The sequence below is a fragment of the Jaculus jaculus genome, chromosome 15 (genome assembly GCF_020740685.1).
Source record: "Jaculus jaculus isolate mJacJac1 chromosome 15, mJacJac1.mat.Y.cur, whole genome shotgun sequence".
NCBI lineage: Eukaryota > Metazoa > Chordata > Mammalia > Rodentia > Dipodidae > Jaculus > Jaculus jaculus.
The window spans coordinates 60,461,904-60,480,142 of NC_059116.1; the positions used below are offsets into that span (position 1 = coordinate 60,461,904).

Consider the following 18,239-nt stretch of genomic DNA (forward strand, 5'->3'; position numbering starts at 1 on the left):
CTCAGCTGGTCCCCCTAGTGTTGGCCTGCAAGTACCTTTGATTTCACAGTGCCGCTGAGAGAGAATTGCTTTTCAGTAGTTCCCAATGTCATTGCTGGCTCAGGCAGGGCCAGAATGAGGAGAAGCATTGCCCCTCACTCGGGGAGCCCTATCTTCAGTGATTACTTACTATTGGCTCCCTCCTGCTTCTCTGCAGGGGTCGCATATAGTTTAATAACCTCCCTGAACATTTTGATTTTTTCAGAAGAAAAGTAGATTCTTATCTTTCCTTATTTTCCCTCAGCTTTCTTCAGAAGGACCCTATTCCACCACCCAAATTTATTTTCAATAATTTAATAATATTCTAATTTATAAGTTTAAATTTATCAGCTTGTCTTATAAATATTATAAAAATACTACTATACTTTTGCATCAGCTGTAAGGAAAAAGTAGAAGTATGCATTAAGCAAATTCTTTCTCAGCAAAAATATTAGGTTTTTAAGTACCTATAAAAATGTTGCCTGTTTATTTAAAATGTGGGCATATAGCTTTGAAAATGTATAAAAATAATTTATGTATTAATCAAACTTCAATATTTACATGGTCTCCTAAAAGAGTTTTACTCTATTATCATAAAAAATACATTTCAGCATATTCACAGTACTCTGAAAAGTCAAGAATTTTAAGATTTTCTAGAAAAATGTTAGTATTCACCTAAAAAAAAAAAACTGGAAATGATGACAGTACTATTTTGAAATATAACCTTGCCATGGAAAGATGGCTGAGCAATAAGGCACTTGCCTACAAAGCCAAAGAACCCAGGTTCAATTCCTCACGACTCACATAAGCCTGGTGGCATTTGCGTCCTGAGTTCATTTGCAGTGGCTGGACCTGGAGCTCCCATTCTCTCTCTCCCCTTCTTTCTCTCTCAAATAAATAGAAATAAAATATTTTAAAAAACCACAAAATATAACCTTGTCTAAGCTTTGCTATATATCATACAAATAATCCTTACTCAACAATCCCAAGTGATATTTTTGTTTACACAAAAAGCACAAAAATATTTTATATAAGAAAATCTCATTATATATAAAATTGAATGCCACACAGACATATTTGATCTTCAGCTTCCAATTAAGACTACAAACTTTGTAAACATCTGCTCATTTATGGACATCCAACTCAAATAAAGCCATTACTACAAGAATATAGAGTAAAAACCATTTCAGTGCAAAAACACATATCACCCTCCGTTGTTATCACCTGACCAGAACACTCTGAATAAAGATCACAACTTGAATCCAATCACATAAAATTACACAAGAGACTTTATTTTAAAGTAAAAAGCTCTACAATACTAACTGAATTTCTGTGTTACTATTGTCTGGCAAATGCTTTCTTTTGATTTGTTTTTTACAATATCAGCAAGGGATGCAGAATTGAGTCAAATGGTGTTATTGCTACAAGTGGACTTATTTCTTTGTCCCTAGCATCTAGAATTTGTCTACTATAAAGGAAAGTATGGAAAAGGACAAGGGTATGACACTTGCTACTGTTTGGTGGGTAATGAAGACACAATGTTGAAGCAAAAACTGATGGTCTAGTCTCAAGGGCTTAGGTCCAAGACACAGATGGACAAAGGTGGTTTCCTACTAAGAGTGCCTTTCTTATTTTTCTTACTATCCTTAGCAGAGTTAGCATTATTCCCTAACTTTGTACTCAGAACTTTAGTTCCTGGTTTGGGAGCAACTGATTAGTTAACTATAGGCTATGGATTGAAACCTGTTTCAGGGCACTAATATTTGGATCATTTCCAGGATTCCTTATATCAGATAAACTGAGTTCATGTGCATCTTTCTCAATCTTAGAGATTGTCTAGAAGAATCATTTCTCTAATCAAATCAGACAGTGACAAATTCTCAAGGTCTCTTATGGGAATAGTTTTACAGAATGCTAAAGATGACAGAGACCCTGTTCATCCTGATATTCCATTAGAAGACTGGCAGCGAGTGGTGAGTTCTGACAGGGGCCAGACCCAGGCTGGCAGACGACCGGATACACAAGTCAGCTGAAGCCAGTGCGTTGGTGTGGACTGCTTCCTTTACGTGCCTGCAGCAGTTCCATTAGGGACGATGCTCCACTGGGAAAGTGGAGACCTGTCACTTCTTAAATGCTATTCTTGGCGCTTTGCTCAAGTAAAGAAATGTTTCCAACTTCAGTGTTTTTACTAGGATTCACACTATCAAAAGATGTGTTTTCCAATGAGCTAGGTAAGTGTGAAAGACTATTTAAGCTTCCCAAGCTACTTTGTAGTGCAATGCTTTGGAAATCAGGTACTGAACAGTTCTGAATAAAGCATCATTTGATGCTGTGTCCTTTCTCATTAAAGACTAAATCTGGTATTCCTTTGAAAGTGAAGTCATCTTTAGAGACACATTCAGATACAGGATGACTTAAAAACTCAGCATCTCAAGACTTTGAGAGTAGACTTCCCAGACTGTCTGTGGGTGGTAACCAACTGAACATTGACTGCCACAAGAATCCCTGAGCACATCATGAATCAGGTCAGCTAGTGAAAGCTCTCTGGTGGACTTACATGATTCTAGTTTCTTTTTACTTTTAGGTCTGTCAGGTTTCTTTTTCCTATGATATAAGCAGTGACTTGGCACAACTGTAGAATTATGTGATCCACATGTTGCTACTGAGCTAGAAACATCAAAGGATTTTCTGCTAAAGTCCAAATGATCATCTGACTGAGGGTCAGAACTCTGAACACTATTATCTGAAATGTCAAAGGAAGAAAAATTAGACTCAGCCTTTCTCTGTCTTCCCCCAGGTGCTGCCCTTTCCCTCCTGCCCTTCACACGGCACACTATCTTGTTCCAGAACCACTGACAAAGCCTTCTGCACATCAAACATAAATATTTTAAATATTTTATTTACATTCATTTGACAGAGAAAGAGGGGGAGAGAGAGAGAGAATTGGCATGCCAGGGCCTCCAGCCACTGCAAACAAACTCCAGATGCGTGCACCTCCTTGTGCATCTGGCTCATGTGGGTCCTGGGGAATCGAACCTGGGTCCTTTGGCTTTGCAGGCATATGCCTTAACTGCTAAGCCATCCCTCCATCCCCTTAAACTTATTCTTCAGGAGGGATGAAATCCTGACTTCATCTGACAGCATCTCCCAGCACCTCTCTCATGTAATCCAGGCAGGAATAAAGACGAGCTTGACCAATAGAAAATTGGGAGAATCTTTTAGCTCTTCATTATCTTATTCTTCTACAGGTTTATCCCATTGGGAGTAAATAAACTGAATAGCTGCTGATGGTGAGATACAGTAATGATTCTCTACAGACTGGCCACAGAGATCATTGTCCCTGTTATGCCAGGCCATGGCAGTGGTTCTGTGTTCTGCCCCTGCCACAGCCCCAACACTAGGCTCACCCATGCATAAGGTGCCAAGCACAGCCCGGACGCCACTCTCACACCATCTTGGCTTCCAGCACTTATAAAAATCTTTCTAACGTTCTTGCTGATCTTTGCATTGGCAAGAGCCCATATAATTACAGTAAGTTGTGCAATTTTTTTTCTTATAAAAACTTTGAAAAGGTGCATGCAAGAGAGGAACACAATGATGAAGGAAGCATGAAAAATTCACAGACTCTGTGATCATCTCCAGAAAAGTCCAAGTTCCCTGTGCTGTGGCACTCATTTGTTCTAAATGAAAAATTAAACAGAAAAATTAATTATTCAAGTAATCCTGTAGCTGCTATGACTACATAGTATTATCTTATGAATGTTAAAATACCCCTAAAAAACAAATATTTATATTGCTTGAAAGCAACAACCTTAGTATGTCCAGAAAGAAATGTGATCTCTTATTTGTCTTTATGAATCTGAGTTTTTAAAGTTGAAGAGTCATAAAACTGTTATTATTTTATAGACCAATTTTGGTATATAAACCTTGATTGCTATATATTATCTTGGTCTTACAGACACAAAGAAAATTTCTTCAAAGAAATCATGACATCTATTTTCAGGAACTAAAACTATTTCCATATGAAACAGCAGAATCCGAAAATACAGCAAGACCCCAGCTTCAAGGGAGACACACTGAATGATCCCTATTGCATGAGAAGTCCAGACCAGTAACACACTAAGGAAGAATTCAGACTAGTGGCCATCAAAGGATCAAGGGAGAGAGAAACAGAAGATTATAATGAAGTTGGGGTGTTTTTAACTGGATTTTTATTAGCTTATAAAGAATTAGGTTTCACTGTGGTATTTTCATACATTTTTTTTGTTTCTCTTCCTCTTTCCCCTCCCCTTTTGTGTCCTCCCCCAGCTTAACATCTTTTCTGCTTTCATATTACATGTTATTTTGTCCTTTCCTCTCCTATCATCACCTCTTTCTCCTACCTCATGGTCTCCTATGTAGAATCACTACCCAAAATCACTCTCATATCCCCTCATTTACATACATACAAACATTAAAAGTTAGGAACTATATATGAGACATAATATGTGATTTTTGTCTTTCTGGTCTTGTGTTAGCTAACCTTACAGAATAGAATTTTTCTTTTCTTTTTTTTCAGAATAGAATTTTTCTAATTCCATCCATTTTCCAAAAAGTTTCATAAGTACATTTTTCTTCACAGCTGAGTTAAACTTCTTTCTGTATATCCATCACCTTTTCATTAGTGGAAATGTAAACTGGTAGACTCACTATGGAGATCAGTGTGGTCATTCAAAAAGTGAAAAAATCAGAGTTACCATCTGGAATTGGGATGCTTTTCAACAATGTAAAAATGTAACTAGACAGACATAATAATGTGACAGAGGTAAACACTGTGACTACACTAAATGACACTGAATTTACTTTTGAAACTGTTTAATTATATGTTATGCAATATTCCCTTCCATTATATTTTAAAGTCTATTGCCAACATTTTTCCTTTGATTCAAGAAAATTTGATCTTATAAAATGCAAACATCCCTGCAGCAAAACTCTTACAATCTAATCTGATTAACCTTTTCTAAGGTAAATGCACACTGTGCTTTCTCATGAAGTCAGTCTTTCAGACACAAAACTCTTACAATCTAATCAGAGTAACCTTTTCTTAAGGAAATGCACACTGTATTCTCTCAAAACATCAGCCTTGGAGATATAAAGGTAACCGGCCTTGCCTGCATCCTCACGTGTTGACAATGTAGAGGTAAGAAACATTAATAAGCATGCCATCCCATGAAACAGAATTTCAGGGCATGGAGAAATGCATTAAACATTGAGAAAAGTAGGCTCTTGGAATGTGGAGATCAAGAGAAGAAGGGAGTTCAGGTATCAGGTGAATGTTAAGTTTCCTGAATGTACTGAAGGGTTTCTAAGCATTACCACCTGGGACTACCTAGGGAAAGGCTGGGCAGAAGAGCAGAAGCACACATGGTCTGCAACCACCCAAGAATGAAAAAGATCTGCTCAACTTGAGGCTGGACAAGGAGGCATGAGCTAGTTTGTGCAGCATTAAAGTGGCATGGTAAAAATTTCTCTATTTAACATCAGAATATTTTTCAAGGAAATCATATTATATCTTGGGTGTTTTTAAATGACAACTGTAATGATATCAATGCTAGAACTGCAGGAGAACTTGATATGAAAAGACAGAAAGATTACTGCAGCGAAAGAAAAGGAACAATGTTCATAATAAAAGAAATGACACCCCTATTGCCAGTAAAGCTTTCGACATATTCTTTCTCTTATCCAAAAGGTGCTTTCATGGCCCAAAAGTTTGTTATATAATATCACTTGCAAATTGCAGCCCATACTACCTGCCTTTTGTATGCATTGGACTAAAATGCAATACAGTGACTCTTGCAAATCCTGCAGTTAATTAGGCACTATTCTTGCCTGGTGGCTCTGTGGAGTGTAACCATGCAGAAAGTGCAGATTAAGAGTTCAGGTGATAAAATTGATAGCTTCCTCAAACTCTTTAAATAAAAAATACTGATGAAAAAATATTACTGCAAGGGGCAGTGGAAGATTTTATTGATTTATCCCAGAGTGGAAGCTACAGAGTACACAGAGGAAGGGGGAAATCTCAAAATATTTAGTGAGGAGAATCTCCAGGTATTTCAAAATGATAGCATGATTATATGCAATTAAACTGAGCTTCCTGTTTAATTTCAATTCCCAACTAAGCGCAGTGCTGGCATCACTTTCTACATCTGGCTGTGCTCACCTACCTGCCCAGTGAGCACTGCTTTTAACGTTCATACCCACATATTAGTGTTATTCTCAATTTTGGTTAGAGAACTTTCTCTTTTCAGATGGCAGTGACCTTGGCATGAATAAGAAGGCACCATGGTGCTGGAAAGAAGTGACAGAGGAGTGCTCAGCCCTGCAATATCTCTATCACACCTTCCAAGGCTCAGGGTCCATTGTGGAAGAGGTGGCAGAAAGAATGTAAGAGCCAAAGGAAGGGGAGAACTCCTTGCAATGTGCTCCCTCCAGACACAAAATGGCCTGTATATCCATGACCTCACAGTCCCTGTCACTACCTACAGAAGACCATCATAAGAGGAGGAAAAGATCATGACATCAAAATAAAAGAGAGACTGATTGAGATGGGGAGGGGATATGAAGGAGAGTGGAATTTCAAAGGGAAAAGTAGGGGAGGGAGGGAATTACCATGGGATATTGTTTACAATCATGGAAGTTGTCAATGAAACAAAAAAGGAAACAAAAACTTCACCTATTCCCGGAGGCTGAGCAATTCATTATTAAACAATGAATGGGTACTAAAAGAAATCAAAAAGGAAATTAAAATATTACAGAGCTACATAACAATGTAAATGCAAAATATTGAAACCTAAGGGACAGAAAGAAGGTAGTGTTATGCCCAGTTCTCAGCGCCCCCAGTGGCCACCAAGGAGAACCAAACACGCATGCAAGGGCAAGGAGCTTTAATTCGGGCTTAAGCTCAGTCTCTTGACTTCACCAGCGCAGTGGATCCGTGCAAGAGCCCCGAGTAGTGGGAGGGCAGGGTTTTTATAGGGATTTGAACATAGAAGAAGAGGATGGGTACATGATTGGTTAATTTAAACAGTAACTGCACTTGTACTCTTCTGATTGGTTTAGGATTTGGGCCAGCAAAGTTGGTGGGCAGGAGCTAGATAACTAAGCAACAAGCAGCAACAACATTTGTATGTATTTTGATTGGCCGAAACAGGGAAGTAGATAAATCTCTTAATTGGCCCCGGGGCAGGGAGGTAAGAGGGACAAGTCTTTGGCAAGTCTCAGGTGTCCTGGGCAGGGGGCAGGGCAGCTGCCCCTTTGTTCCTTTGTCTAAACTGAAACTTGTAATTTAGGCCTAACCAGGGAAGCATTCTACTGAAGCCTGTCATGGCATCATTCAGTTTCTGGGTCCTTCAGCAGTTCTAAGTAAGAAGTTTATAATACTGAATGCCTACATTAGAAAATATAGGGAGATCTCAAGTCAGTAACTTAACCATTCACCTGAGTGTGTTGGAAAAACAAGAATAATCCAAACCAATCAGTAACAGACAGAAAGAAATAATAAACATTAGAGCAGAAATCAATAAATGTAAAATAAGAAAAAAATTAAAATTGATGAAAAAAAGGAGTTGGTTCTTCAAAAAATAAAATAAAATAGAAAAGATAGATAAATCTTTGGTCAATTTCATCAAAAAGAAAAAAGAGAAGGCTCAAATCAAAAAGATCATAAATGAAAAAGGAGCTGTTTCAACAGATGCCAATGAAATTGTGAGAAACATCATGACATATTTCAAAAACCTATAGTCAGGCTGGAAAGATGGCTTAGTGGCTAAGGCACTTGCTTGTGAATCCTAAAGGCCCAGGCTCATTTCCTCAGAATACACATAAACCAGATGCACATAGTGGTACATGCATCTGGAGTTTGTTTGTAGTGGCTAGAGGCCCTGACTCACTCTTTCTCTCTCTCTTTTTCAGATAGGAAAATAAATAAAAATAAAATATTTTAAAAGAAAACACCTATTCCCCACAAAATTGGAAAATCTGTAAGAAATGGAGAAATTTCTTGACTCATACTGCCTGTAAAACTACAGTCAGATGAGACAAATCACATGAATAGAGCTATAACATCAAACAAGTTTAGAAACATAAATAAATGCCTCCCAACAATAACAACAAAAATAGTAGAGGTCCAGATAGTTTCACCGCCGAATTCTACAAAGCCTTCATGGGTGAACTAAAGCCATTTTTCTCTCATGTTATTTCACACAATTGAAATGAAGAGGATGATCCCTGACTTCTGTGACAAAGCCAGCATCACACTAACACCAAACACAGACTGAAACGTGAAAAGAAAATTACAGATTAATATCTGTCATGAACTTAGATGTAAAACTTTTCAATAGAATTCTTGCATTTAATAATTTAAGAACACATCAGAATATTATCTACCTCTACCAAGTAAGTTTCATCCTAGGGATGCAGGAATGGCTCAACAAGTGAAAATCAATGAACATAATATGTCACATAAATAGACCTAGAGACAAGAACCACATGATTATTTCAATAGATGCTAAAAAGGCCTTTAACACAATACAGTATCCCTTCATGATTAAAACATTGGAGAAACTAGGATTGGAGGGAACATATGTCAACATGATAATAGCAATATACAACATACCTAAAGCTCATATCATACTAAGTGGGAAAACATAAAATAAAGCAATGCATTCCCATTAAGGTCTGGAATTAGACAGGGGTACTCACCACTTTTTTTCAGCATAGTACTTGAAGTCTTAGTTCAAACAATAAGAAAAGAGAAAGAAATAAATGGACTATAAATTAGAAAGGAAGAAATCAAAGACTTCCACCAAAACTCTCCTAGAAGTAATAAATGCTTTCAGCAAAGTGGCAAGATATAAAATCAACACACAAAAATTACTATCCTTCATATATACCAATGACAAACACTGGAAGAAAAGAATCAAGGAAACTATCCTTTCTATACTTGACAAGCAAAGAAAAAAAATTAAATATCTTGGAATTTCTCTAACCAAGGAGGTGAAAGACCAGTGCAATAAAAACATTAAAAACCACAAAGAAGATAAAAAGACAGAGTGAGTACTCAACTCATAGTCGTGGGTCAGAAGAATTAACACTGTTAAAATGGCCGTCCTACTGAAAGCAATATACAGATTCAGTGCAATTCCAACCAAAATCCTGGCACATTCTTTTAACAGAGTTTTTAAAAAATAGTCCCAAAATTCATATGGAAGTAAAAAGGCCTCAAATAGTAAAAAAATGCTCTCAGTGAAAGGAACACCCCTGGTATATCACCATACTGAAACTCAATATATACTATAAAACCATGTTAATAAAAATAGCATGGTACTAGCACATAAACAGGCACATAGATCAGTAAAACATAACAGAAGGTCCACACATAAGTTTTGGTAACTACAGCTGCCTGATCATTGACAAAGGGAACAAAAATACTCACTAGAGGAAAGACAGCACCTTCAACAAATGAAGGAACTTGATAGCTACATGTAGAAAAATTAATTTGGACCCACTTCTCTCACCTTGCAACAAAAATCAACTCCAATTAGATCAAAGACCTCAATATAAGACCTGAAACTCTAAAGTGACTAAAAATAAAGAATAAAAATTGGGAAGCTCACACAAAAATATAGGCATTGGGACCTCATGAAACTAGAAACATATAATCAACACTCAGTAGACAATGAATGGGAGAAAAATCTTCTCCAGCTATATAACCAACAGAAGTTTAATATCCAAAATCTACAAAGAACTCAAAAAACTAAACAATAAAAAAAAAAAATCAAGCAACCCACTCAAATAGTGGAGTAGGAACCTAAAAAGAGAGTTCTCAAAGGAAGAAATACTTTTGCCCAATAAACACCTACAGCAACATTCACCATCTTTAGTCATCGGGAAAATGCAGCTTAAAACAACTCTGAGATACCATCTCACACCAGTCATAATGGAAATCATCAAAACAAAAACATCAGATGAACTCAAATGCTGGTGGGCATGTGGGGGAAGGGGAACCGTCATCCACTGCTGGTTGGAGTGAATACTTGTACTGCCACTATGGAAATCAGTGTGGAGATCCCTCAAAAAGCTGAAAATAGATGTACTGCCAGATCCAGCTATTCCATGTTGGGCATATACTCTAAAGACTACTGTATGTCACAGAGACACTTGTTCAACTATATTTATCACTGCTCTGTTCATAGTAACTAAGAGCTGGAATCATTCCAGACGGCTATAACTGATGACAGATAATGAAGCTACAGCACATATACATAATGGAATTCTACTCAGGAATAGGGAAAAAATGAAATAATGAAATTTTCAGAAAAATAAACTTAGAAAACATCATACCAAGCAAAGTCCATGGAACTAGAATAAAACTAGGAAACAGTGAGAATAGGGAGAAAGGGTAGAAATAGTACTGGATAATGAGTTAAGGGATAGAGGAAAAATAAGGAAGAAAAGACTATGGAGTGGAAAAGTCTTTTGGGATACAGGGAAGGAGAGTGGAGAGCTATGGCACAAAACTAACAACCACGTGCATCAGTACCATAGGAGCCTTCCTCCTGGACAGTATTCTATAAGAAAAAACCCGAGAAATAGATAAAAAGGGAAGAGAAAGAAAGGGGGGGGGTACTTAGTAGGATGGATATATATATATATATGAGTAGAATAAATTAATGGGGGTGAAAAGGCCCAAGTGAGGTCAGGGAAAGTGATTGACTACAGGAAAGGTAGAGGCAGGGCTAATCAAAATCTAAGAGCATATAAATAAATCATATGGAAACCTACTTTGTTGGACAATGGAACAATCAGGAGCCATAGATTGTTGCTAGAAAATTTTCAGTGCCAGGGATGGGATACCTTCCAGTGTGTTGTTGGCCATGGAGGTCCCTGATGCCCCCAAAACACTATAGGCCATTGCCAAGGCCCTTGGTTCCCCACCAGGAATAGATGGTAAGACCCTATTGCTGAAGACTCTACATACTTGGGCTACAAAGTCACTGAGAAATCCTGCTGGAACTGAGCTGATAACCTCCTCCATGTAGACCAGCTGACAGAAAGCTGGAAGAAGCCATTCTGCATGCAGTTCAATGGGAGAAAGAGAAATCACCCGTGGAGATACTCAACAGTGGACACTGCAAGCGTTATATTTGGCCAGCGAGGCCAAATGAGCCAATGGGTGCCATAGGGGCACATCTGTTATGGGGGAAACCAACTGCCCTCTAATTGACTGGAGGCCCACTCCATGGGAGAGAATACATCCCTGATACTGAAAACTTAAAACAGGAGTAGTTATGAGCCCTAGTGGTATAACGTCTGCTGTTGTCTGGCCAAATGTATATACTATGCTCATCAAACTGCCCAGTAAGCACTTCTCTTAATGTTCATATCCATATACTAATGCTGCTCTCACTTTTGGTAAAGAACCTTCTCTTTTCAGATGGCAGTGACTTTGGGATGACTCAAAAGGTATCATGGTGCAGGTAAGAAGTGACAGGAGTGCTCAGTTCTACAACATCTCTATTGCACCTTCTAAGGCCTGGAGCCTATTGAAGAAGAGGTAGCAGAAAGTATGTAAGAGCCAAAGGAAGGGTAGGACTCCTTACAATGTGCTCCCCCCAGACACAAAATGGCCTGAATATCCATGACCTCACAATGCCTGACACTTCCTACACAAGACCATCATAATAGGAGGAAAAGATCATGACATCAAAATAAAAGAGCAACTGATTAAGAGGGGGAGGGGATATGATGGAGAATGGAGCTTCAAAGGGGAAAGTGTTGGGGGGAGGGCATCACCATGGGCTATTTTTTACAATCATGGAAGTTGTTAATAACAACAAAATAAATGTATCTTTCAAAACAACAATGCTCAATCAGGGGAATGCAGGGAGAACCTGGACAGAAGAGCTCCATAGTATGTGGACAAAGCTTAGCCTGATAACCATGGGCTTTGGATGGTAAATCCCAGAGCCAGAATTGGGCTGCCCCCACCCCAAAAGAGCTAGTGGTCAGGGAGATATATGAGGTCCCCAAAATAATGCAGGCTCTTAACAAAGTACTTGGTTGTCTGCCAGAGCTCACAGATAAAACCCTATTGCTGAAGACACTACAGCCTGTGGTCACAGGAATTGGAGAGACCACACTGGAACTGAGAGGGAAACAAGCTGCCTCCTGGTGAACCCACATAGCACTGGAAAGTGCCATGAGAGCTGCTAGGAGATGACGGTTGCCAAGGGAGTGAATAAGCAGGAGATCCTGCCAGTTTCAAAATCAATCAGCAAGGCAAGGTGTACACACCAGTGCAACAGTGGCACATAGCTTATGTGGGTAACCAGCTATGCTCAGATTGGACACTAGAGAGAACTCATACCTCATATTGGGATCCAAGTCAGATTTCATATCCAGGAAACTCACAAACCCCAGAGAGAAGTCCCACTGGTCTTTGGCTAAGAGTGGGAATACACATAAGTGAGTCTCTCAAGTAATGATGTGTATTGCCTGTAATCCAAGCTGCTCTCATTTTTGGATAGAGAGTCTATTTTATCTTACAGATAACAGAGAATACTGGGGAAATACATCAATGTAAAACAATGATAAGTGGCTGCCTACTACAATATAGGTTACCTCTATCTCATTTGTCTGGGCCCAACAGTCACTATGGAGGAAGCAGTGATATGAATACTGCCCTCATGGCAAGCCTGAAAAACCAGTTCCCAGGAGATGGCAACAGGCACTGAGGTCACTCAAACCTTACCAAAGGAGAGATTCAGAGGATACAGAGAACTCAACACTAAATCACTTCAAACACACCCACCAAGACTCAAAGAACATTGCAGAAGAAGGGGTTGGAAAGATTGTCAGAGCCTCTTGGTGGGTGGGATTAGCCTGAGGCCCTGCCCTCTAATACAGAGACTGATTAAGGCATTCAAGACCCCACAGTGAGTACCAATAACCCCACTGAGGAGGGCCCTCAGTGGAATAAGGGCAGGGGATAGGGATGTAAGATAATAACCTTTAAAAGTAAATTAATAGGGCTGGAGAGATGGCTTAGTGGTTAAGCGCTCGCCTGTGAAGCCTAAGGACCCCGGTTCGAGGCTTGGTTCCCCAGGTCCCACGTTAGCCAGATGCACAAGGGGGCGCACGCGTCTGGAGTTCGTTTGCAGAGGCTGGAAGCCCTGGCGCGCCCATTCTCTCTCTCTCCCTCTACCTGTCTTTCTCTCTGTGTTTGTCACTCTCAAATAAATAAATAAATAATTTTTAAAAAAAGTAAATTAATAGCTGAGCATGATGGCATATGCCTTTAATCGTGGCATACAGAGAGGCAGAGGCAGGAGGATCACTGTGAATTTGTGGCCAGCCTGAAACTACACAGTGAATTCCATGTCAGCCTGGGCTAGAGTGAGTCCCTACCTCAAAAAAACAAAAATAAATAAATAAATAAATAAATAATGTGGTCTTTTTGTCCCTCTTGCTTCTCTTCTGTAGAGCCCTAAAAGAACCACAGTGCCTTCCCCTTACAGAAACATGTGAGCTGTACCTCATAGACACCCATTAGATTTGGTCATGAGATAAATACAGATATTATGTACTAAAGAATCTGGAATGAGCAAGGGAGAAGATGCTATTGTGATATTAAGAATGCATAAGCAGACAATAAGGAGCAAGAAGAGCTGTTCTTGGTAAAGATGAGTCCTGATTTTATATAGTCCTAAACTGCTAGACAATCAATGGGTGACTTACACAATTCTGACCCATGAAGATTGGATCACTTAGTGACATAATTGCTACCTTAGTAGACTCTATAATGCTCATAGAGTGACCAAATCAGTGAAGATTGTATCCCTCAGCACAGATCCCCCTCATTGCATGGCAAATGACTATATATCAACACTCAGTTTCCAAATAAGCTATGATGTAGGCAATAGGATATATTGATCTAAAACTCAGAGGAGAGGTCAAGGCATGAAGGATGACTTGGAAATTGCTGGAATGTAGTGAAACAGCAGATGAAAAAGATGAGCTCCCAAGACAGGGCACTGAAAGATTATGCCCTGTTAACATTTCTCAGGGAGATGAGAATAAATATCTATCCAACCAGACAGAACACTGGCCATAGACCAAAGCCTTATGCTGGAGTGGGCTTTTAGATGATGCAGCTGCCTTTGAGTCATCCATGCTCTCACTCAATAGCTATTCTCCATGCTTGACAGATGGTAGACCATTTGTACTTCTGCTTCTTTGCCCAGCCTTTGCATTGTTGTAGTTACCTTCTCATTGCGGGGATAGAACACCTGACCAAAAGCACATCAGGCTGGGAGGAAAGGGTTTAAGTTTGGTTTACAGTCTTGTGGGGAGGTTTTCTCGTGGCCAGGAAGGATGGCAGAGGCTGGGCATCACATCTTGCTATGGCAGCTGGGTGGAAGCAACAAGAGTGATCTAGCTAGCACTGGCAAGCTAAGTGAAGAAACTCTATGGTCCACTCCCAGTGACATACCTCCTCTAGCAAGATTCTAACTCCCAAAAGCTCTGGCAGCTGGAGATTGTTAGACTTAATCATTAACACAAGAGGCTATGGGGCACTTTATATTCAAACTACGACACACAGATTTCTTCTTTGCCATTTGGCAACTCTTGTAAACCTTTCAGTACAGTCAGAAAACCTAACCATTACTTTCCTTACACCTAAACTTTCTTCTGATCTTGATCCCACATTACAATAAATCTACTTTTGTTAGTCTTTTATAGTCCTCCATTCCTTGGACTTATGCTTCATAGGAGCAGATACTCATCAATGCCCATTCTGGATTGTCATTCCATGAGGTCATAGGCAGATTCTGCTTCCTTTGTGTCTCTAAGTCCAGCTCTGTGAGAGACAACATTTACTTAAGGAGCTTTGCTATGGGGATTTTTGCATTGAATAGGCTCAAAATACCTTAATTGAAAAGAAAAAATGTTGGTAATAGACTTTCAAAATTTTATATAATAACTTCAGAGGGTGGAAAAGCCATTAGGGAATTACAGTTCTTTGTTAGCTAACTAGCAGATATATGTACTTTAAAAAAAATATATTGGAGTCTTTTTTTGAATGGGTAGATAATGTTGTTCTCAGAAGCCATAGGTTGTTGCAGGAAAATCCCACTGCCAGGGATGTGATGCCTCCCACTGAGTGGTTGGGCAGGGAGGTTACTCTTGTCCCCCACCCGAGCCCCCAGACAATACAGACAGATGCTCTTGATTACCTACCAGAACTACATGGCTTGTCACTGCTGCTGAAGATACCACATGCTCCTGTTGAAAGACACTGAGAATCAAGATGTCACTGAGCTAGAAGCCTCTGCCTGGATTACGTAGTGATAGGAGGTGCTATGGAGGTTGCTAGTGTGGGGTGGAGGGGAAAAAAGTCATCAACAGTCTTACCAACAGTGATATACAGCTGACCAGCCAGAGAAGATGTGCATGTTTGTTATGAGGGTAGCCAACTTCTCTCTGATTGGATCTGATGCCTGTTCCGCAGGAGAAACTGTTACTTACTCAAAAATTTACTCAAAAGCCTATGGCTTGAAAGATAATAAATCTAGAGGGAAAGTTACTGCTCTTGTTTGGTTAAATGGACATTTTGTGCCGTTGAATTTGTTCTCTAAATGTTTATTCTGATATATTTAGTGTTTTTGTCACTTTGATCAGAGAAACTTCTCTTTGCAGATAAAAATGATGGCTGGGAAGAATCAAAACTTGTCAAAGTGCTAAAAATAAGTGTTCAAGTATCATCAGTAAATGGGACATCTCTATTGTACTTTTCAAGACTCAGGGAACATCATAGAAGAGGGGGCAGAAAGAATTTAAGATCTAGAAAGAATTTAAGGGCCATAAAATGAGGAGTAGGTTTTTTGGAACACTAACTTCTGGGCATAAATTGCCATTACATTCATAACTTCTCAGAGTCTTTCATTACCTGCATCAGACCTGCCCAGTCTTGGGCCCATCAACTTTTCTACATGGATAATGTAGGACAAATAAAATAAAAAAAATAAAAAGGAAGATAATTTCTATCAGAAGGATTATGATCAAAATATATTATTTATATCTATGAAAATTTTCTGTAAAAACATTTGAAATAGAAAATGAAAAACATTAGCAAGGTCCAGCACAGCATGAAATGATGGTATGGCCTATTCTAAGCAATTTCTCAGAAGAACAATGCTGGGCCATTAGCACAGACTGGATCATCACTGTACCTGGCTTTATAATTAATAATCTTAAACAGCCCACTTCCTCATTCTGGGGTGCTGCTTTTGCAAGGTCACTGTGCATCTTCCCACACTTAGTGGTCTGTCAGTGGGGCTGGCTGGCATTGGTTAGCTCATCTCAGGCCCAAAGGCAGCACCCCACCCTGTTTGTCACTGGATCCAGCTCCTGTGTTCTGACAGGTACAGGGCTATCACGAGGTCTTTGTCTTTCAATTGACCACACCAGACTGCTGAAAGAGCCTGGGCTAAATATACAGCCTACACCCCTAGTATACTTTAAATACATACTCCATGGAGAATAATTACTCCCCACCAGATTAGGCTTAACCTTTTCATCTGTGCCATTTTATCTCCGTATAATCAGCTGATGCCATTCCCTCTCATGTTTCTGCACATTAGTAGTGGACCAATAGAGCTCCAGTTCACCAGCTACCATTTAAGGGCCTCACTTGCAGACAACCTGGGATATCCTGTGAGTGCAGCAGCTGCTGTGGTTGTCACCCTGCAAGAGCCTCCACAGCAGCTGGCACAGGGAGCTCACTGACTCTCTCTAGCATCTGCTTCGGTTTTGAGCTGCCTTTCAGTATTTAAAGCTTTTCAAAAGTTCACAAGCACCAATATTTTCCCTGGAAACCTTGCTTCAACATAAATCTTGCCACATTCACTTTTGTGTGACTCTGGCTATCTAATTTCCCTGTTTTCTATGCCCTTGTGATCACTCTAGCACCTCGCAAACCCAAATTGCATGCTGACTTATGTTACTAAAATGTTTCAGAGCCACTTCTACCTAATAAAATTTATTTTCCACTGTGGGGTTCAGCAAAACCACAGAAACACTGCTATCAGTCCTGAGTCATTCCTGGACTCACTCCTCTATAACTTTCTGGAAAACACAGTTCTATGTGGAGTGGTGACTGGACATCACACACTACCTCTCTCTGCTCAGTCCTTCATTATGGTTTTTATTTCCTTCCATCCCTTCTGAATATTCGATTCTTCCCATGAGCTCCAAGGTTTTGTATCTTAAGATGGGCTTCATAGCACAGATATAAATTTTATTCTATTTTCATTTTGGCCCCCTCAGCCATAAAAAAAATAGTAAGCCAATATCACAATCTCATCTCTCTTTTACCCACCAAATCATAACACGAACGCAGAAAATGCAAGCCTCGCGCCCTTGCCCCTTCTCGTATATAAGCAGTCTCCTGCTGGCAGCCATCTTGGCCTCATGTGCAGTCATGTTACTCACAGTAGTGGCCGCATAATGGCCGTAACAGCTTGAGGACCTTGTGCCCTCATGGCCTGCAGTGTGTGCTCTAGTCCTTCGACTCTCATCACTGTCCCCAGACTTACAAGCAGACTCCACTCATCGAGCAGGCGTACCTTTCCATCACATAAAAGACAGTAGCCACCCTGGGTCTCCCTTCAAGCACATTGTCTCTCAGACTGGTCCATGGTAGCTGCATATCCTGTAACCCATCTCAGGGAGCAAGCAACCACCACTACAGCAAAGAGGCATACCCATGCCCCACAGGGAAACGTTGTTATTGAGGGATTGCCCCACAAACACACCACCCTCCCAACAATGACCCTCAGTTGCATGTCTCAGCAACCATTGCAGAAGCTGTGCAACCACCCCTCACCCATTCATCTTTGGTTCACTGAAAATCCCACCAGCACTAGGTGACGAATTTCAGAAACTACATTAGTGAGGCTTACTGCATAGTCTGCACTATGGCAGTATGGCTTGTTAGAGAGTCTCTCCTGCAAAGCTCTTCTTGTTTTGTATATAGTCTCGGGAAAGAACCTATGGATCTTGTCAACTTCAGAAGCTTCCTGAGCCTTTGACATGTTTACATCTGAGCGTTGTTCACTTCATGTGACTTCCTGAGACTCAATAGGCATGTTTTTCAATCTGGAACTTCCTAACTATCCTCC

At 39.8% G+C, this 18,239-nt stretch overlaps 1 pseudogene; it reads right to left on the reverse strand.

The window, feature by feature from the left end:
- Positions 1 to 2,145: 2,145 nt before the first annotated feature.
- On the reverse strand, positions 2,146 to 3,375 carry LOC101595485 (annotated as a pseudogene).
- Positions 3,376 to 18,239: the final 14,864 nt, after the last annotated feature.